This window comes from Diceros bicornis, chromosome 8 (genome assembly GCF_020826845.1).
Source record: "Diceros bicornis minor isolate mBicDic1 chromosome 8, mDicBic1.mat.cur, whole genome shotgun sequence".
In the NCBI taxonomy this organism is placed as follows: Eukaryota; Metazoa; Chordata; class Mammalia; order Perissodactyla; family Rhinocerotidae; genus Diceros; species Diceros bicornis.
Genome location: NC_080747.1, coordinates 57,019,914 through 57,042,048, shown reverse-complemented (window position 1 = coordinate 57,042,048; position 22,135 = coordinate 57,019,914). Strand labels below are relative to the sequence as shown.

At 38.5% G+C, this 22,135-nt stretch overlaps 1 pseudogene; it reads left to right on the top strand.

Moving 5' to 3' along the window:
- The first annotated feature begins 10,999 nt into the window (after window positions 1–10,999).
- On the top strand, window positions 11,000–22,134 carry LOC131409259 (large ribosomal subunit protein eL28-like; annotated as a pseudogene).
- Window position 22,135: the final 1 nt, after the last annotated feature.

Here is a 22,135-nt window from a genome sequence, read left to right as displayed (position 1 = left end):
TTCCCTTGTCTTCTCTTTCATTCTCTTACCTTCCCTTCTCTTTTCATCTCTTCTCTCACCTCCTTCCTTATGTGATCTCACTCAATTCCATGTCTTTAAATACAATTCAAATGTGGATAACTCTCAATTTTATATTTTTGCCCAGATTTTTCCTATGAGTTCAAACCTCTATACCTAATGGCCTACTTGAGATCTCTCTCTGGATAACTAATAATCATCTTGAACATAATATGTTTCAAACTGAATACTTGATTGCACTCCATTTCCCTCCCAAATTCATTTTTCCTCAAATCTTCACCATGTTGGTAGATGGCACCATCACCCACCAGATATCCGGGTCAAACACTTAGGATTTATACTTTCTTTAACCCTCTTTGGCATGTCCTCTCAGTACTACTTCTAAAATATATCCCAAACTTCTCAATTTTTCTCCAATTCTTTTTTCCCCTAGTTTCATCTTCTTCTGGGTTTTCAACCTTGGCACCATTGACATTATGGACTACATAACGTACTTTGCAGGGAGACAATCCTGTGCATTATAGGATGTTTAGCAGCATCCTTGACCTCTACCCATTAGATGTTGGTAGCGTTCCTCCAGTAGTGACAACAAAAAATGTCTCCAGATGTTGCTAAATGTCAGCTGGTGGGGGCAATATTGTACCCAGTTAAGAACCACTGATCTAGTCTAAGGCCCCATTCTCTCTCATGTGAATTGCTGCAGTAACCTCCAAACTAATCTCTTGGCTCTTACCCCTGCCTCCTGGTCCCGGGTATCATTGCCTATGCACAGACCCCTGCCCTAGCTTTTCCACTAATCCCCTCTTCCACTCTGACAGAACTCCACCCAGTCACTATATAAAATGTCAGTCAGGTAATGTCTTGCCCTACTTAAAATCCTTAGTGGCTTTTCATTGAATTTTGAGTGAAATACAAACTCATTATGGTCTACAAAGTCGTTTTAAAATTTTTAATTTTTCTAACTAAAAAAATCTTAAAATAATTGTTTCTGTTAATCTCGTCAGGTACCAGTCTTCCTGTATTTCACTTTGTTCTTGCCACTTTGGAGTCTGTGCCAGAGCCTTTGCCTTTGCTTTTCCATCTGCCTGAAATCCTTGGCCCCTAGATGTTTGCCTGGCTGGTTTCTTTTCAATCTTTAGGACTTGGCTGAAGTGTCTTATTTTCAGAGAGAGAGGCCTTTTCTAGAACACGCTAGTGCCCAAGGAAGTGCTCTCCATCACTCTCCGTCACATCACCCTGCTTACTTCTTTCGCAGTACTAACCACCACTTCTAATGACCCTGTTTTTGTATTATTTACTTGCATATTGTGTGCTTCTCCCAACTAGAATGCAAGTTTCATGAAAATGAGGCCATTGTCTTTTCCACTGCCCTTTTCCAGATTAGCCTTCAATTCTATCTTTGCATAAACAAAAGAGTGTTAAAAGAAGGAGCAGTTCTTTCTCTAAAAGAACTGCTACTCTCTCTAAGGCTCAAACTGCAGCCAGCTTTAAAGGTAACATCTCTTTCCCCTTCCACATTTTTAATTCAGTAGAGAGATAAAATTAATTGATCAGTAATGAGTACTGTTCCTAACATATGCCCGACATTGACATCAGGTGGAGAAAACAGGAAGAAAAACAGTAAAATATCCCGGTGTTCTTTGAGGACTGTTTTGGAAGTATATGACAAAGTTGTGGCATTTTTTCAGGGACACTGTGAGGATGCTTCTTATCGTCTCTTGTTCAACGTAGTCCCTGGTTGAGGTAAAGGACTATTTACCCTCAGGTAGTTCCTAGGGTTGATGTGTTTGCCTTGGAAGATTAGGGATCTGCAACCTGCTGCTTTCGCCCTGGAGAAGAGAACTTTGCTTCCAAGGTAGCTGATCTTCAGAAACCACGTCTGGATAATATCCTTTTATTTTGTTTAGCCTCTTGCTCATGTATCCACACTCTTTTAGTATATCCACACTCTTCTTTCTTTGCACGTGCTGCTGTATATTATTAATGTAGTTGGCAAGTTAAAGAATGAGATTTAATACATGCTATGTCACACCTACTTAAAATATGACGCAGCATGCTGTTTGCAGTCACTTCTAAATTACAGATTTTTAGATTTTTTAGATTGTACCTTGTAAAGAGACTCAGTCACCCCGCAAGCAAAATAAGCAAATAAAGGAACAAAGCAAACAAAAAAAAACAAGCAGGCAAATAAACAAAACCAAACCAAATACCAAGACCAGAATCTGCACCTTGGGAAGGCTACCACCAGAGGGCGCATCTGTCAAGGCCGTGCTGTGAGACAGGCTGAGTGGGTTTTTCCAAAGCCATTAACACCTCCTCTCTCCTTGTCCATGGTCAGAAATAAAATTTTATAACAAAAGAGAAAGGAAAACAACAATGGTCAGCCTATTTGTAAATAAAAAACATACTCAGGAGAAATAGCTTTTTAAGATACAATTTGGTCATCTTTTTACCAATATTCTCTAATGGTTTCTGACTCCAAATTATCTGGAACTGCTTAATCAGAAATTTACTCTATTATTTTTAATCCTAGTAGCGGACAGACTTGACCCTAAAAGTCCAAACCAGATAATTTACTAAAAAAATTCAAGGATGGTTTACTCAAACATGGGTTAGGGTTACCGATTTGTTTCGAGACTTCCAGCTATAGATTGCTTTTTGATTTTAAAGCTCAAAAGCGACAAGAGCAGCCTCCTTAATTTTATTTTTCAGTGTCTCAATACAGAGCCAAATCTCCTTGTGGGTAGGGAGTATAACTTAGGTGCCATTGTAATGGTGCTAGTCTCATGGAAAGTGTGCAATGAATCCACAGGACACTCCATAAAAAGTGATCCAAAGTCAAATAAGTTTGGGAGAAGCTACATATTGTAAGGCTTCTTGGAGATTCACAATGCTTCTGAGTGTGCTCAAGGCTCCTGGAAGTCCTAGAATAAATGAATATGTTTCCTCTAACATACCTCAAACTTATTTGATTGGAAAATTTATTTTCATGCAACTACTCTTCTGTGGAATACAATTTGAGAAGCACAAAGCACATTATCACTTGAAATGTACTTTTTTGTAAGTCTGTATGATATATATATATATATTTTTTTTTTATTGATGTTTTAATGGTTTCTAACATTGTGAAATTTTGGGTTGTACATTTTTGTTTGTCCATCACCATATATATGACTCCCTTCACCCCTTGTGCCCACCCCCCACCCCCCACTCCCACTACCCCTGGTAACCACAGTCCAGTTTTCTCTGTCCATGTGTTGGTTTATATTCCACATATGAGTGAGATCATTAAGTCTGTATTATATATTTTTATCTTCAATTGACTTTTTAGGAGGTTTTATAAATGACTGAAGTATGAGTTTCACATTTTTAATGAATCACATTTTTAAGTGCCATCAAATTCATAGCTCTTTTACTTGTATTATATACAGTATATAGATTGATTTAAACATACTAGACATACTTAAACAACATTTTCCTGAATATTGCCTTTTCTGCATTACATTTTCCTAAAAATAATATCAACAAATGTCATGGGGTATGGATGGACAGAAAGACCAAACACAGGCATTGTGCAAATCAAGCAGTGTTTTCTCACAGGAGAAAGTCAGCACAATCAGAATAGTCAGCAGAGAGAGCAGCAACTTTCCCTAAGGGAGCTATAAACTCCCTGACCACTGTCAAAGAAGGACTGCATCACACAGAGTTAAACAGGCAGGGAAGACTTTATTCAAGACTATTGCAATAGGGAGAGAGATTGAACTCAAATCCACTGAAACAAAAGGAAGGAGGGTTTTCAAATTCTGGAGTGAGCTAGTGGAAAAGTATTGAAGGACACTGGGATAGGGGAATGGTTGGTCAATGTGATTAGGCCATCCATATTTGTTAATTGGCATTAGGTAGTTAGACTTGTTAGGTAGTTGGCCCCTATCCTCCCACAGAGACTGGGAGACAGGGACGCTCTCTTTCTTGATGGTTAGTTTTCAAAGGGATGGTTCCCAGGTCCTAGAGAAAGACATTCCCTGGGTTGGAAAACTGGAAAGAGGCTGTAAGATGATTTATCTACTTTTCAAAGTGGCAGAAAAAGAATTGGCAATTCTAAGTTTTCCAAAGTAAATTCTCCAAATCAAGGAGGTCAAGGGCCTATCGCCGGGAAGAAATCTGTCTAGGGTTTACTCAAGCTGAGTGCAATGTTAAGGTCATCTTGGTCACCACCTAGAACTTCATAGCAGGAGCTGAATGTGCAGATGATAATATATTGGTGAGTGAGTTTCATATCAACCTTTTGGAAGCTGAATCATCCTCTCTAGGTCCACATATATACATATATACATAATGTTGAACTCATCCTCCATGTAGATAAATGTTGGGGACCGCCTTACCTAGACCCAGTGCAGCCCACCATACTCTGAATTATACATTACTCAATATGACGGCTAAATTATAATATATAGACCCTCAGTAATAAGTAAACTTCTCATGCATCCGCCTCATCCTTCTCAGACTGCCACAGCCTGGTCCAAGTACATTTTTAAAGTTACTGGCTATTGAACCAAAACAAGGGTTAATTTTCCAGATGTATCCAGAAGTCATGGATAACAAGCCCAATGAGCAGCTGAGGAGCTTATCCAGCAAAAGGGTAAGATAGTAAAGATAATAATATCTACAGGTTTTCTTTCTGATATTTTAATCAGCAGCAGCATAATCATCATCATTTTCCTTATCACCATCAAAAATATTTATTGATGATTCATAGTACATAGAACCTTGCACCATGCACAGGATAGACAAAAATGTAAGAGAATCTTGAGCTTCTAAGAGTGTAGTTCAAGGATAGAAGTGTTTATTCTTTCTCTTCTCTGAGGATGGCTCAGCTGATTTCTTAATTTCTTCTGAAAGAAGTGATCTTTGTCAAAGATAGAAAAATGCATTTTATTGGACCTCAGCTATGAACTTATTATTGTTTAGAAAATTATGGGGGATGGATAAAATTGAAAGTAGAAGGTTGAATAGATTACCTAGAAAAAGTGAAGCTTAACTTGAGACTTGGCTTTTGTGAGTCTAAGTATGATTTCTTTTGACCATAGATGGATGAGCAAAAAAGGAATCTCCTTCAGATGATATTATTTTATTTTTATGCTGAGGAATATTTGCCCTGAGCTAACATCCATGCCAATCTTCCTCTATTTTTTAGTATGTGGGCCGCCGCCAGCATGGCTGCTAACATAGTAGTATGGGTCTGCACCTGGGAACCGAACCTGGGCTGCCGAAGCACTTAACCACTAAGCCACTGGGGCTGGCCCTAGATGACATTATTTTAAAATTCATTTTTATGGGGGCCGGCCCAGTGGTGTAGTGTTTGAGTTCGCATGTTCTGCTTTGGTGGCTCAGGGTTCGCTGGTTTGGATCCTGGGCACGGACCTACTCACTGCTCCTCAAGACATGCTGAGGTGGCATCCCACATAGAAGAGCTACAACTCTACAACTATGATACACAACTATGTATTGGGGCTTTGGGGAGAAAAAAGAAAAAAAGGAAGATTGGCAACAGATGTTAGCACAGGGCCAATCTTCCTCAAAAAAAAAAAGTCCATTTTTATTATTAATTTTTCCAATCACAGAAATAGCACATGCTCATAGTAAATATTTTTAAAACAATCTAGATATTAGAGAAGTATATAATATTGTAGAATGTTGGAGTCCTCCATAAACACCTCCACTTCTCAGGATAATTTTTTAAAATTTTAATATATATTCACACATTTTTAAATTCTTTGATAACATTTATTATTAATATTAATATTTTAATAAAATGTAAGATTATAGTACACATATTATTTTTAAACTTGCTTTTTTTCACTTAACAATGTCTTGGACAATTTCTTACGTACTGTACATAGCTAAAGCCTGACTCGGAGTTATTTTCAGATTATTTTAAGTGTATGGCTTTGCCTTGATTTCAAATTAAAGTCTACTAATAATAGCTTATCACTTTACTTTTATATAGCTCAAGGGAGCTAAAATTTAATGAACATCTACTATGTGCCAGTATTGTTCTAGACTACTTAGGTATTATTGTCCCTTTTTCTGCTAGAAAATTTCTGGTTCAGAGAAATCAAGTAATTTGTCCAATGTAATTAAACATTTAGTGGATAATTCCGACCTATATGACCAAAAAGACCTTGATTTTTCTGCTACTCTATTTCAAAGTGCTTTGAAATATGTTGGATTGGCTAAAATGTAAAGATAAGTATTAGAAGGCAGTAACCATACAAAAGTACAAGCAACTTCTTTTAAGTTCAGTTTGTTTAAATAGGTACTTCAAACAGTAGCTCATGATCTGCTCAAATCTTTTAAAGTTTTATCTGCTAGAGACTCTATCTATGCAAAATCCCATCATGTTGCTCCTGTGATTTGCCTGGGCTCTCAGTGGGGCGAAGAACACAGCTGACGATAGAGTCCACTCTACACGATCACTAATGCGTTTTATTACTAACACTCTTCCACTCAGTTAAAGCTTTGCGGATGGATGGGAACCCTTCCTCACTAAAAGTAGGAAATCTTTAACTCCTTTAAAAATTTTAAATCTTTCTTATTTAAAGACATATTATAAATAATTTAATAAAGAAGTTCAAGACGGTGTTCTGGTAATCCCTCGTGGGTAAGATTTATGGTTACTAATTTGCTATAACACAGTAATCTGATGTCTCCTTAGAGTATCTTAACTACAGGATAGAGAAGATCTCCGAAATTATAATGGAAATTGAAAGTTAAAAAGATATATACGAATATTGATTTCCATGATGTGTAAAGCAAGATCAACCCTTATATTCAACAAAGCAGAGCTAATGGACTGACAGTAAACAATGCTGGCATTTCAATCATCTTCTGTGCGTATGTTAATAAGGTTAGATAAGCACCTCATGCTTTATAGTAAATGGCTCATTTATGATTTTCAATCTTTTCAGTCTATTAACCTTTCAACTGACACTAGTCTGCTTTTCTGTCAGGAAGGAGATCTGAGTTTTATTTGTTCATGGTAGATCCTTTGGGGTAACGTGATGAAGGTCAAAGACAGACAAAGTGTTCTTGATTCAAACCTTTAAATGTGTCATTTCCTTTTTGCTTTTACAGCAGTGTCTTAATTGTAAAGTGGATTCAAATATCACATAGGCTATTGAACTAGTGTTGTTTCATACTCTCAGGAGCTTCCCGGGTGAAATCTGAAACTGGCCACCATTCCCAGAGGTCGAGGAGAGACCCAAGAAAGAGGCAGACCACTCCAGATTCGTAGGTAGCAGGTTTAATAAGTGAGCGAACTTACATATGAGGCTTGTCTTGGGTGGCTGCAAGATGAGTAGATCTCCACACCCACAAGCCAGAATCTTAAAGGATAATATGGAGGCCTTCACTGGGTTCAGTCACGTATACAGTCCAGATGGTCTCAACAACACATTGCTCTCTCAAGGCTACTTCCTTGAGGCAGCTTCTAGTGTGGGGAAGGCAAGTGGAATGCATATTCCAAGGACAAGGGAGGGGGTGAGGAGCCTCTGATTGCCCGGGTCCAGCTTGCAAGTCAACTGGTGGTCTCAAGAGTAAAGTTTAAATTCATATGATCTGAATTTTTTGATTGATACTTTGCTTTGATATTCAATTTGCTATTGATTCTCCAAAAGACACACTAAAGAAAATAACAAAAATCAAGAGCTAGTAAGGACTGAAGAGTTTATCTAATTTAACTCCCTGATTTTTAATATGGAGCAAGGTAGCCTAGTTTCCAGGATTTAACAGATGTGAATGAATGGGTTCTAGAGAAGCCAGGATCAACAACTTGTCCCCCTGTGGAGATGCTGCCTACCAAGTGCTAAGCTGATGTGAAATGATAAAAGCAGGGATCTTTCTGATTCACGGGTAGGAGGGCAGCAAGGAATAACTCTAGACAATTTTCTGACAATAACCACCATTTATTTAGTAGCTACTCTGTATCAGGTACCTGCGTCAGGTACATCATTTCTTTTAAACTTCTTAACTACTCTATAAGATGAAGAATTATTATCATTTGAGTAGATGAGGACACTGAAAACTGGAGAGGTTGCTCAAGGTTATCTTGGCAATAAGTGGCAGGAACGACTCAACCCCAATCTGTCTGACTCCCATGCCTCTGCCGTTGAGCACTTCATAATATTTCCTCTTATTCTTTTCCACCAAAACAAATTTAATTACAATTTTCAAAGAAATTCCTGAAAATCCACTAGTTTCTTCCTCCTCCCCAACCCCAATACCAAGACTTGGGCCTCAGGGGTGATTCTAGAGGTGTTTGTATTTGTACTTTAAATTATCTAACTCTCTCACGTAACACTTAATGGAGTTGGGCAGAGATGGAGGAGGGGGGTGATAGTTTAGAAGGACTAATTAGAGAGTTATCTTCTAATGAAATCATATAAGTTCACTTGCTTTATCTTTAGTGTTTTTCTAAATACTATGGAAAATTATTTTAGAGGAAAAAGGCATAATCATGGAGTTAAAGAGTAATGTAGTAATTGTGGTAGTTAGATGGTGATAGAGGCAGGTTGTGGAGTGGTGTGAGTTCTGCAATTTCAGAATTAGTGGCATCAACTTGTTCATCATAGTAACAGGAAGATTCTGTAGTGTCAAATACGTAGTCAGTATCAAGGTTAGTGCTGCTGTAGGGATGTTCTGTTGTTTCATATCCTGACTCGGTGGTCATCCTGAGTGCTGTGATCCCTTCCATATCTGCTGTGGAGGAGGTGTTGGTGGAAGCAGTGGCATTTTGCACGGAAGTGGCAGAAGATACAGTGGTGAAGAGAATCGTAGCTGTCAATGTGATGGTTGTCTTGGAAATTATAGTCAGAACTCCAGTAGTTGAATATACAGTGGTAATCTCTTGTGTGGTGAAAGGGGTGGTTTGGATGGTGGCAGTGAGAGGAGTGGTAGTAATGAAGGAAGTTGAAGTCTGTGTAGTTGGGGCATTAGACCTGGTTGTGGCAGTTGGTGGGATGGTGGCTATAACTTGGATTTTAGGTCTGGAAACTGTGACATCAGAGGGAGTTGTACTTTTGGAGATGATATCAGAGGATATTTTGTTTGCGGTTGTAGCTGAGGTTGTGTTGGAGCTGATAGTGTGGGTAGCTGTGGCAATGGCAGCAAACGGGGCTGTGGTGCTTACCGCCTCACTAGCTGGTTGCACCTGAAGGTGAGAGTTAGGAATGAAGGGAGGCAGATATGGGTTGCTTGGAGGAACAGGTATATGTGGATGTTTATTCATTTGTCAAATATTTAATAAGTATCTACCATTAAATATTTGCTAGTGCTTGTGATATATTAATGAACAGAACAGATAAATTCCTGCTCTATTAGAGTTTATATTTTAGTGGGTAGAGACATACAATAAACAAAATAAGAGACAAAATTATAGACTATACTAGGAAATGATAAACATTGTGGTGAAAAATAAGGATGGTAAGGGGATAGGAGTGCTGGGAAGAAGCAATTTCCAATTAAAATCAGGTAGTCAGGAAAGGATTCATCACCAAAGTAATATTTGAGAAAAGAATTAAAGGAGGTGAAAGAGAAAGCTATGTAGACTCCAGGCAAAAAGTGTTCCAGGCAAAGGGAACAGCACATGCAAAGGTGCTGAGGCAGGAACATATCTGAGCAACAACAATGGACAAGTATGACTGAAATGAGCAGAGTCATGGGGAGAATGGTAAGAGATGAGGTCAGAAGGGTAATGGGGGTGGGGAAGCAATCATGTAGGCCACTGTAAATACCTTGGTTTATACTCAGAATGTGGCAGGAGAGTTTGACCAGAGCAGTGACGTGATCTAACTTGGCTGTGTTGAGCAGACACTGTGAAGCAAAAATGAAAGCAAGGAGACCATTTAGGAGATGCATGAACCAATACTCTGGGTGAGAGATTATGGTGGTATAGATCAGGATGGAAATAGCAGAGGTGGTGAGATGTTGTTAATTCTGGATAGATCCCACAGGATTTTCTGACATAGATGAAAAGTGTGAAAGGAAAAGAGGAATCAAGGATAATTCTATGATTTTTCACCTGTGCAACTAGAAGACGGAGTTGCCATTATTAGTCATGGGAAAGATTGTCAGAATAGCTGGGTGAAGATGGAGAATGATGAGGAGCTCAATTTTGGATATAAGTTTAAGCTTATTGGACATACATGTATAGATGTTGAATAGGAGGTTGGATATATAACTTCTGAAATTCAAGGAAGAGGTCTGGCTGGAGATTTAAAATTTGGTGTTATCAAGCACGTGGATGCTATTTAAGACTATGGAGGTGGATTAAAATCACCTAGAGGATGAATATAGATACAAAAGAGAAGAGGTCTACGGACCGAGCTGTAAGGCATTCCAATGTTTAGAGGTCACGCAGATAACGAGGAACAGACAAAGTAGAAGGAGGAGGAATGGCCAATGGGTAGGAGAAAAACATGGACCATGGTTTTGTGGAAGCCAAGAGAAGAAAGGGATTCAAGTAGGAAAGAGTGATCAACTTGGTCAAATGCAACAGTCGGGGTGGTGGAGCTAAAGGCTGGTTGGAGTGAGTTTAAGAGGAAATTAGAGGAGAGAAATGGAAGACTTGAGTATAGACAACTTTTCAGAAATGGGGCAATAGCTGAGAGAGATGTGAGAGGAGATGATAGAGGTTTTCTTTGTTTTGTTTTATTTTCTTTGTTAAGATAGAAGAATAAGTTCGTATGCTGATGAAAATGATCTAGTTGAGAATGAGAAAACTGATGAGAGAAGACAGAAATGGGAATTATCGGGGTGATGTCCTTGAGTAGGTGAGAAGGCATGAGATCTAGTGTATAAGTGGAGAGATTGGTCTTAGCAAGGAGTTTGGACTGCTCAGAATACAGAGGTATGGTTGAGAGTGGGGATAGCTATGGTGATGGGAACTTGTGAGGGTTCATTTTAAGTTGTTTTTCTCAGTGAAATGGGGAGCAAGCCATCACCTGAGAAAGAGGATGGAGGAGGTGTTGGAAGTGTAAAGGGAGAGGGTAAGGTGCTAGTGATCTAGAAGAGTGAGAAAGTGTATGGGTGAGAAGAAGAGCAAGGAGGTGATAATAATAATAGACCATGGATTCTAATTTGGCCAAGGGAAACAGTGAGGACGTGAGGGAACAAAATAGGCTCAAAGGATGTAGGGCACTAGAGAGGGAGGGCTAGAAAGATTGAAGTGTTGGTTGGGTAGACAATAAGATCCTTTGAGAGGGCAGAATCAGTAACTGAGAGCATAGGGTTTTGGAAGGATTTTCTATGTGGACATTGAAATTACTAAGAATGAGGACAGAAATAGCATTAGAGAGTGACAATGAACCAGGTGCTAAAACCTTTGAGGAAGGAGAGCCAGTAACCTGGGTCACTTGGTGACTGTAACTAGATAGGCTGGTGGGTGGTATAATCAGATGAGGTGAAATTCAAAGCTAGAGGTTTTCAGGAATGTGGGAGGGAAGAATGGGCTAGAAGCAGTAATCAGAAGCAAGGAAGTCAGCTATCACACCTGCAGGTCTAAGGGAGTGAAGGTAGGGGGAAGGAATCAGCCTCCACTTGAGAGAGATACAGGGGAAGCCAGGTTCTTAGGGAAGAGCCTGATTTCAGTTATGGTGAGAAGAGATTGGGAGCATTTAGAGAAGATGTTTAGGATGTAGTGTCTATGATAAGCTTTCTCTCCTGAGTTCTGAACTACTGCCACTGTGATGAAGTGAGGACAGTTAAAAGAAAAAAAGAAAAAGAAAAAACATAGATGTTATATTAATCAGACCACTTTTTCCCTTAAATAATTATACCCGAGCATATATATCTAAATGAATATTCTGCTTTAAAGTAGTCACTAGATAGTTTACTTTCCTTTTTCAACAATGCTGTTTTTACACCAAAGTAATTTTGAAGATTTTTTTTTTGGCAGTTTGCCTTCACAGCTGATTTATTAAACACATGTAAAAATCTATATCTTTTCTTTATCATCATATTGATTATGCACCACTTTACTACAGTGTTTCGAGTCAAAGAAATACCGCAGTGAAAATTTTAAAAAGATCATTTAAAGTCATTGTCCACTACCGGAATTAGATAAGGATGAGGAACAATTGTGATTAATAGGACTAACCGAGAAGCATACTCTCAGAACCCAAAGAATTAGGAATAAGATTTTCATGCTTAATTGCTGTACTCTGAAAAAAGCCAGAATGATTGTTCTGTTAGTCACATTGATGAAGACATTGGAACAAAATTTTCATTTATTCAAAAGGCATAGTTTGGGAAAGTCTGAATATTTATTACAGGGATGAATCTATTGATGATGATGAAGAAGGATATTTATGATATAAATAAATGCAAAGATAAGCCTTTTTTTGTTCTTTTTTAAAGTTCATAAAATAAGATTCAAATAAATCAGGTACTCCTGATATTTTTGGAAAGAGTGTTTTTTTCCTACACTTACTGTGCGATACCTGTAGGGTATTCAGAACAAGGAATGTCACAAAATCCCATTTCTATGTGCAATCTGATTTTTCAAAAGCCTATCTGTAACCTAAAACTCCTTTTGTCCTATGAGGATTCCTGTATGTTTGCAAAGAAGACATTATGCAAAGAGGGTAGTCCTCTGGAAAAAGTTAGAAGATATTTGTGCAATATATCCTGCCCATGTCTAAATGAAAAAAAATCTTCACAGGAAAAGTTTAAAATCCTAGATTATTACTAAAGTATTGATCTTACTATGTGGTATAATTTTAAATTATGCATAGTATTTTGCCATGCAGCAGGCATTTCTAGGCAGATTATGGCTATATATTAAGTGAACAAGGAAGTGCATTGTCACTTTCTTATTTAGGTTAAGAATGAAAAAGATTGATACAAGAGTGAGAATTTCGGAAATAGATTGTGTGCAAGTTTACCTTCCTCTGTTTCCCCGAATTAGTTTAGATTTTTACCCACATAAAAGACAATTTAGTTTAGTTAATTTTAGACAGGAAAAAGTAGAAATTGAAATGCTCACTCACTTTTAAAAGTTAAACACAATGTTTATAAAATTCTTATAAATTTAAGAAATCATTGAAATAAAATTTTTCAATAGTGGGATGTTATCAAAGAAGTACAGATATATGGAAGTTGTGAGAAAAAGAATAGAAGTGTAGGAGAAAGAAGAGGAGAGGGGAAAAGGGAAAAGGAGAGAAAGAGAATGGAAAGAGAAAACGTAACGGATTCAAGTGGGTCCCCTCTTCTCACTGTGTGCATCTCCCTTGAGCAATCTCATCCAAGATCTGGCTTCAACTGCCAGCTCAATGCTACTGTCTCCCAAATCTGTACCTATACAGCAGATCTCTCTCTGAGCTCCAAACTTGTGTATCCTACATCCACTTGATTTTCCATTTGCATTTCTAACAGGGACTTCAAACTGACATCTCTAAAACTAAACTAATATCTTGTCTATTTCACTTCCCTCCTCCAATCTCCTTGTATAGCCCTGTCTGAATGAGTAACCCTACCATTCACCCACCTGTTTAAAGCAAACATCTGGAAGTCATTCTTGACCCCTCACTTGTCAAAACCCCTCTTCCTCCCACACTCCCACCTCACACTCCAACAGGATTCACCACATCGTAACAGTGACTGAATCTTCTCTGATCAGTTCATTTAGATTTCCTGATCTTATCCTTTTGCTTATTCCATGTCTCCGTCTGTAGTTCCTCACAATTTCTCAATATATTATGTAACAGCTTCCAGACTGAAGCCCTGCTCTATCTTCCCTCCTTCCTTCAACGCCTTGCCCCTTGTGACCAGAAGGTCCTTTCAAAAATGCAAATGCCTTCATGATGCTCCCCTGCTTAAAATCCCTTGTTGACTCTCCACAGCTTCAGGGTGAAATCCAAACTCTTTAGGAAGATGTACAGGTCCTCCCCATTCTGCCTAATTGTCTTTTATACAACTACACCAACCTAGAGGACTTGCAGTTTTCTAAACACACCATGCTCTCACTGCTTCTGTTGCTCCTACCTGGAATCTGAATTGGCTTCTCCCCTCCCATTGATCCCAGGACTAGACGATTTCCACTCGTCTTTAGAAACTTTGTTAGGCTGCGGCCTCAAGCCTTCCCATGTCCTCACATTGCGCCCAGTGCTGTCTCCTGAGCTATATTGTATGATCTATTCTTCTCCCCAGACCACCACTACATACTTACAGACTGAGACTTTCTTCCTAAGATTGGAACCTAAAGCCCCCAAACCTCTGTGTCTTAGTGCCTGGCAAAGCACTTTGCACACAGCTAGCATTAATAAAGTGTCCTCACTGAGCGCAGGCTGGGAGGGAGAGGGAGGAGCAGTAGATTATTAAGTAAATGTTTTAAATGGTCTTATCAGACTGTTCATTTGAATAATGTGCACTACTCTTTGAGACAGGATTGAGCTATAGATCAAACCTTACCTTTTTGTTTTACTTTTGCATTGTGAGATACCTGTTATTTCAATTAAAACTGATTTTTTTTGAAATAGAATTTATTTTTCCTATTGAATCCTAAAGGTTTTGCACATACAAAGAAATGACTGGGGTTTTATACACTTATTTTCTAACTTTAGGTATTTCAGTTAGTTCGGTCAGTTAGTGTGAAATAACATTTATTTTAGTGAGATAACAGCTGTCTAAAGATTACATGTAGATGGCTATTTAATTATTCCAAGTGTTCAGTTAAATAATCTCCTTTTTGATCTTGTAGAGTTCTTAGAAGTGTAATAAATCATGGGAATAAAAACAATCACAGTAGATAAACACCTAAAGGAAGAAAATGTTCTGCCCCTGATCACTCCATGTTAGGTACAGATAAAAGAGGCCACAGGACATATTGGAGGTTTTGTGTTATGACATGTATTTTGACAAGTGCTAACTTAGTTTGCTTCTATTATCTGTTCAGGTGAACATCACAGAAAATTAAGCTGTCCTAGGAAGAAAGTTTTATTCAAAGGAAAATTGGATGAAAACATGGTAAATCACAAATATTTACTGCAAGTCTATTATATGGTAGGAGTATGCTGTGCATTAAGGATTTAATAGTGAGCAGAGCAGAGTCCTTGCATCTAATGGAACAAGTTAGGGAGCCTAGTGTTATTAAATAAAGACACAAATAAATACACAGTTAGAAACAGTGATAAGTGCAATGAAGAACAAGTACAGGTGCCATGAGAGAGTATATAATGGGACAATTCTGATTGGGAGGGATGAGGCATTGATAGGGAAGACCACTTAGGTGAAAAGACATTTATGCTGACACCTACAGAATGAGTAAAGTTAGCTAGATAACAAGTTATGGGAAAAGGGCTAGGAAGTAGACAACTAAACTTCAAGAAGTCCGATGAGGCTGGAGGGTAGTGGTCCACGGGGCAGTTGTTGAGATAAAGCTGGAGGAGGGCCAGCAGCAAGATAATACAGGGCTTTTTAAACTATGGTGAGGTTTTGGATTTTGTATTTCATCTTAGTCACAAGGGTTGTTCCTAAAATAGCTGTCCAAAATACAACAAAACTCTTTTCATGGCCATATTCAGTTACTGAAAACTTTAAGTCAAAAAAAAATTAGTCCCATCTCTTTCTCTTAGGGCACATTTGAGTTTTTGGATTAGCTGCAATTAATATCTCCTGGCATTTCCCCAAGACATCCTTGATTAAGGATTCTATTGTCAGCTAAAGAATTTTAGGTAAATTGCTTATTTCCGAATATCCACATACTTACTCTAGTAGGAGCTCCTTCTTGTCAAGTTGATTCTTATCAGTTACTGTGTATGATCATCTTCTTATTGGTATCTAGAAATTAAAAAGAAGGTTAACAAGGAGAACTTGTAGAAAAATATTAGTGATTGACTATGGCCCTTCTGCTGGATTTCTACTGGGGATAAAAAAGTTTTGATGAGCTTCTTCCTAATCTGATGATGTTTTCATAAACAATGGGTAGTTGTAGTGAGTAGGCATTAGCAGGCATCCTTTTGCATACATTCTTTTCTTAAGCAAACACAGATTCATATTCTTCTGATGCATCAATTGTACTTTCAGAGTTGGTTCTGAAAACTCTCTTGACTCTTTTGAATCCCTGGGGTGCGTCTGCAGGAAGACCTTTATTGATGCAAACTCACTGTCCTTGATGTCTTTTAATGTTATTCTAAACATGCTTTCAGGAGGAAATAAAATAGCAGGAGAATTTGAGATTGACCATTCCCTGGAAATGAAATCAGGGGTTAGAGTTAATTGATATTTGATATTAGTAAGGCAAGCCTAATTAAAAAAGATAGTAAATACAAACTGGTGCTATCTACCTAAGATCTTCAGCCATTACTTTATGCTAAATTCCAGGGACAGTATAATCTCTTACGCAATGCGATGCAGGGTTTTGATTCCCTAGTCAAATGTTTGAATATGGAGTACTTGTGAAAAATTAAAGTGAAATGAACTTAAATAGATGGCCTGATTTATGTCTATAACATTAAATGACTAAATTTGTTGAGACAGTTGTGAGAGAGTTAAATGCAGATAGACTTAACATTAAGCAAAATTATTTCTTCCAGTTTAAAAAAGTATGATTCTTAAGTATAGCTTCTAGTATATTTTTTAGTTCTTTTTCTGCATTTGTATGCATATCTCCAGCACTGTAATGAAATTTAAAGAAAAAAAATTCATCAATTACCTTTGTATTTATTCGAGAAAAATTATTTTGAGAAAAGAGTAAAAATCATTAAATGATGCTGAACTATTTTCTGCCCTGGCACACTGACCTCTGTTCATGGAGACATTGAACTAAGGATAAATTGTAAGGAATATCACAATAATTTCTATTCCATTTTCCACAGCAGGGTGGACTGTAGAAAGGTTAGACAAACAATTTGTACTTTAGAGTAGGTTCATTTGGGATTTTCAGTTTTTCCTATTTAGGTAAGCATCTTAGTTATTGGTTGATGCTAATATATTTTTGTGTTAAGAGACAACTGAACCTGGAGAGGCTGTTAACAAAATTTTACAGTTTTACATTTAAACTTAATCTTCACATTGGCATTTCCTTTTACTTTTTTTTTTTTTATAATTTTATTTATTTATTTTTTTTCCCCCAAAGCCCCAGCAGATAGTTGTATGTCACAGCTGCACATCTTTCTAGTTGCTGTATGTGGGACGCAGCCTCAGCATGGCTGGAGAAGCGGTGTGTCGGTGCGCGCCTGGGATCCGAACCCAGGTCGCCAGCAGCGGAGCGTGAGCACCCAACCGCTAAGCCACGGGGCTGGCCCTCCTTTTTCTTTTTTGTACAACTCCAAAATTAGGAATCCTAAAGTTCAAACAGGTTGTGCTTTATTTTGGAGGTTGTTTCATTATTGGATTGTACCATCTGTGCTCTTGGGAGAGAAAGCGACTTGACCTGAGCAGAGCGACCTCAGAGGAGTCAGGGCACTAACTATTCCTCCTTAAAATCTCCAGGGTGAGGGTGCACCCACCCAGGAATGTGTGTAAAATGATCAATTAAGTATGGAAGAAAATTCTAGGATGTATTTAATCCTTAATTAAAAATAAAAAATAAAATAAACTAGCATTTAATCTATGTACTGACAAGCCCAACTGTCAAACGTTCACATGTCATGTTTCTACCAGGAAACATTGTCTTTTGTTGGTAGAGCTATTGAGTTAGTATTAAGTAGGGAGCATATCACATGCTTTGTTTGGTTTGATTGTATGGTTGGTGAAGATATATGTTGAGAGAAGAAAGGGAGTGTCACACCATGGAGTGGCTAATTCATCTTCAGTGTATCACAATGTAATACAGTTTACATATTTCTGATGAAGAAATTTACCAATTATATTGTTCTAAATAGTAAAATACTTAAAATGTTTTTGCAATGAAATAGAGAGTGACACTGAATATCTTTTGTACAGCACAGAAGTTTTCTGGTAAATTTTTGGTAAAGTATTTTAAAAGGTTGTCAAACTTAAAGATAAGTTATGCATTTTCTTTTACTAAAGTCTCCAGATTTTCTAAACTTTTTCTAAGTTGCTGTCAGTAGGAAGATACATATTGACATTTTTGAAAAATTAAACACATTTAATATGTCCCTACAAAATAATTCCTGCAATGAACCTACGATGATGAAAGAGGAAGTAATTGCTTCTTGAGTACAGCTTGTTTTATGGAGAACACAATTTGTAAAAGATGTTTGGAAATGTTTCTATCACTATAACTTTTGTTGCCAAAAATTATTTGTGTGTCTCCGACAAAACCTCCTATATCTATATACTTAAAAAACTTGGAAAAGAATATTCTAAAAACTATTTAAAAACCTTCCAAAGGAGGAGTTTCAGTGGACTTTGAAACTGTTAAAAATGCAAGGCCATCTCACTAGTTTATGAGAAAATCTGACTGATATTAGGAAAAGGGAACATTTAGGAATCAACTTGCCATAAAACATTTACAGAATTGGTGAATAGGATTGAGAACAGGGGTTACGATTTAGCATTCATAGCCACACCAAGCTGGGTATGCTGATTTAGTAAGCACAACCCAAAGTTTCTGTTTGGATCAACACTTACTTGTGAGGTCAGGTTTGCAGCTATGACTGCCTATAAGGCCAATTATTCAAACAAACTGAACACAAAAGCAAACTTTTGAATTTCTGTATTGTATAGTGTTAAATCAATATTTCAAAAAAGTAATAAAATAGAGTTAATTTCATTGTTCCCACTAAAATAAACTTCTTATAATTATTAATATGTTTACGAAAAGAAAAATATTTGGTATCATTAGTAAATAAAATAAAAACTTAAAGCATTATTTTTTTCCCCTTCTTTTTCTGATCTGTCTTTAACTTTAACTTCTTCTTCCCTCATTCTTTAAGGAGAGTATTACCCTCATCTGCCTGATTCCTGGACTTTTATAATTCAGAAGCGAGAGGCCTGTTAGAGATAAACAGTACTTATGAGATAGCAAAAGGGGTAAGGAGAAACCAAAATGAAAGGCCCCTGGGCTAATATGTGGAGGAAAGATTTTGGGGCTGGTGGAGAGTGCAAGAGAAACTGGGGCGGGGGGAGGGGCAGGGATGATATCTCCCGCAGGGTTCTTCTGAGAACCAGTAGCATGCCTCGCACATAATAGGCACTCAGAAAATATTGGGGTGAGTGATGCATAACCAACTTGCAGATTAAAAACAAACACTTCAATCCAACAAACCCTTTCGCCTAATTGAATTCTGAGTAAATTCAATACTTTGTAAAAAATGTGTTGCAAAGGGTCAATAAAATTCTGTTTCTGAGTAGATGTGTGGCAGAATAATTTTGAAAGCATTAAAAAATGCACAGCAGCACTCTCTTCTGTTCAATAGAAATTCTAATATGCCATGATTTTTAATGCTCTTTTTCATAATATTCTACCTTTCTCATTTTAAAATCGGAAAGATATAATAAACAAAATATTTTCCTCTATATAACCTAGTTATCTATGTAATGTATTGTGCGGAAAATTACTTTGATGTAATGGTGGCCTCCTAGCACGCTACCAGAGGTCACAGAATCTAAAGAGTCACAGATAAATTAGAATGCTTGAGTCATACGGTTTATTAAATCAATTTAAAACGCTCAGTGAGAAGTAAGGGGAACGAGATGGGGCAAGTTTAACACTTTGGATAGGGTGCAGGTGGGTGGGTTCCTGGGTTATATAGTGCTCATCTGTCCTGTCTCTCTCTGACGCATCAGCCTTTCCCACTGATGGTGTTGTCACAAGGACCAGAGTTGAGGTCCAGGCAAGGAGACCAGCAGCAGAGTGGCCCGGACCAGCAGCACACATTTGCTCTCTCAAAAAGAGGCGGGGAAAGTGCGCCTGGCCACTGCTGCCGCTCAGCAACTACAGCTGAAAAACTACGGGTTTTAGCTGTTTCTTGAAAAGAGCACACATGGGGCCAGAATGGGGTCACATAGCATGACCAATAAGTGGCTGACATTGGGAGGGCAGTTGTAAGCCCAGAAGTGCCATGGTCATGACTTGGTCTTTGTGTCTTTTTCTATCTCTAAATAACACTCTTGTTTGTTCCCCACTATTTTATTTATTCTATTTTTTTTTTTGCTGAGGAAGATTTACCCTCAGCAAACATCTGTTGCCAATCTTCCTCTTTTTGCCTGAGGAAGATTCACCCTGAACTAACATCCATGCCAATCTTTCTCTATTTTGTATGTGGGTTGCTGCCACAGCATGGCCACTGATAGACATGTAGGTCCACCCCCAGAACAGAACTCAGGCGAGTGAAGTGGAGCTCCCCAAACTTAACCACTAGACCACAGGGCTGGCCCCTATTTATTCTATCTTTCAGCACATCTTACAGGTCACTTATTTGTCATCAATATTTAACACATTTTATGAATTCTGCCTATGTTTCACAAGCCACTTACATACTTTTTATATTTAACGTACACTGTATTTTGCCTATATCTTATAAGGTACTATGCTAAGCACTGCTTATGAATTTCATCCATTCTGTTTTTCTTGTCTTCTATGGCAATATTGAATATTCTCAAATAATACAGAAAACACGCATTATGCAATCCCCCATTTTTATGGGCCCAAAATACATATACATTATTTTATGATTGTATAATAACTAATGTCTGTGTCTGAGAAGGTGCAATTAGATAGTTTTAAAAGTATACCTTTGATTATTCTCTTATAGTCAAGAAAAATGATTACTTTTAAATAAGATGGTTTAGATTACTAAGAATTTTTGGTACACATTAATAAATGAAAATATATTTTAATGGTTTCAAATATATTGGAATTTGACCACCTTTGAATTCAGTTATGAATTTCATGGGTGAGTTGTGGGCTTGGGCAATACACAGATGTGCATGGAGCAGGTGCTGGTTCTCCACGGTTTGGGATTCAAAGTTCTTCCTTCTCTCCCTGGCTCAGGGGAGTGTCTTTCTGGTGTGGGGCAAGCTTCTTTCTTTCAAACTCTATTTTCAGTGGCTTACGCTTTTGGAAGCAAAAGCCAGCAAGACTTACGGATTATATCTGCTCTCTGTCTAGCTACATACTTTCCTGAGGTGATGAACCTTACAGCCTGATTGAATATGCAGTAACGGAAAAGAGAAAAGAAATATAAATTGATATCTGAGGAAGTGTCCAGTTGGTGTCAACTGAGGTCATGGTGGGGTAATCAGCTAGTCTGTTAAGGAGTCCCTCATATGTCTGGTGTCCTGGCAGGGAGGGCTGTAAAGGCTGGTTTACCCGGGGCCGTCTACCAGAGGGCCTACATATGACCTCTCCAGCATGGTGGTCTCAGAGTAGTCGGACTTCTTTATTTCTAGATACATATTTTCTCATATTATTGTAAACAGCATTTTCGTTTTTTTTTTTTCCTTTTTGTGAGGAAGATCAGCTCTGAGCTAACACCCATGCCAATCCTCCTCTTTTCGCTGAGGAAGACTGGCCCTGGGCTAACATCCATGCTGGTCTTCCTCTTCTTTATGTGGGATGCGCCACAGCATGGCCTGACAAGTGGTGGGTCAGTGTGCGCCAGGGATCCGAACCCGGCCACAAGCAGCAGACCACGTACACTTAACCGCTACCCCATGGGGCCGACCCCATGGCGTTTTCTTTATCAATCCTGATTTCTTCTTGCTTGCTGCATGCCTCTGTTCGTTTCCGGCCACCTCAGTGAGAGGAGCTGCTGCCACGTGCATATCTACTATGGATGGTCCTGAGGCACTGCTCCACTTTCCTGACCAAGAGGAATAAACAGACGTACTAGAGCACCGAACCCAGTAATGTAAAGGCTCCCAACTCCTTCCGCTACAACGGGCTGATTCACTGCAAGACCCTGGGAGTGGAGCAGGCAGCTGAGGACAAAGATGTCGTGGTAGTCGTAAAAAAGAGACACCACGTCCTTCGTGCAGACCACCACCACCAACTCCTGCGCCACTCTCAGCAGCACCCGGCACGTCACCCTCAAGAACAAGCACCGCCTCGATCTGCGCATGTCTGCTATCTGCAGCGCCTGCGCGGTCCTTCACAGCTGGAAGCCCGTGACTGCGGAGAGGAAGCGGACCAGCGCCGGGAGTCCGGTAACAT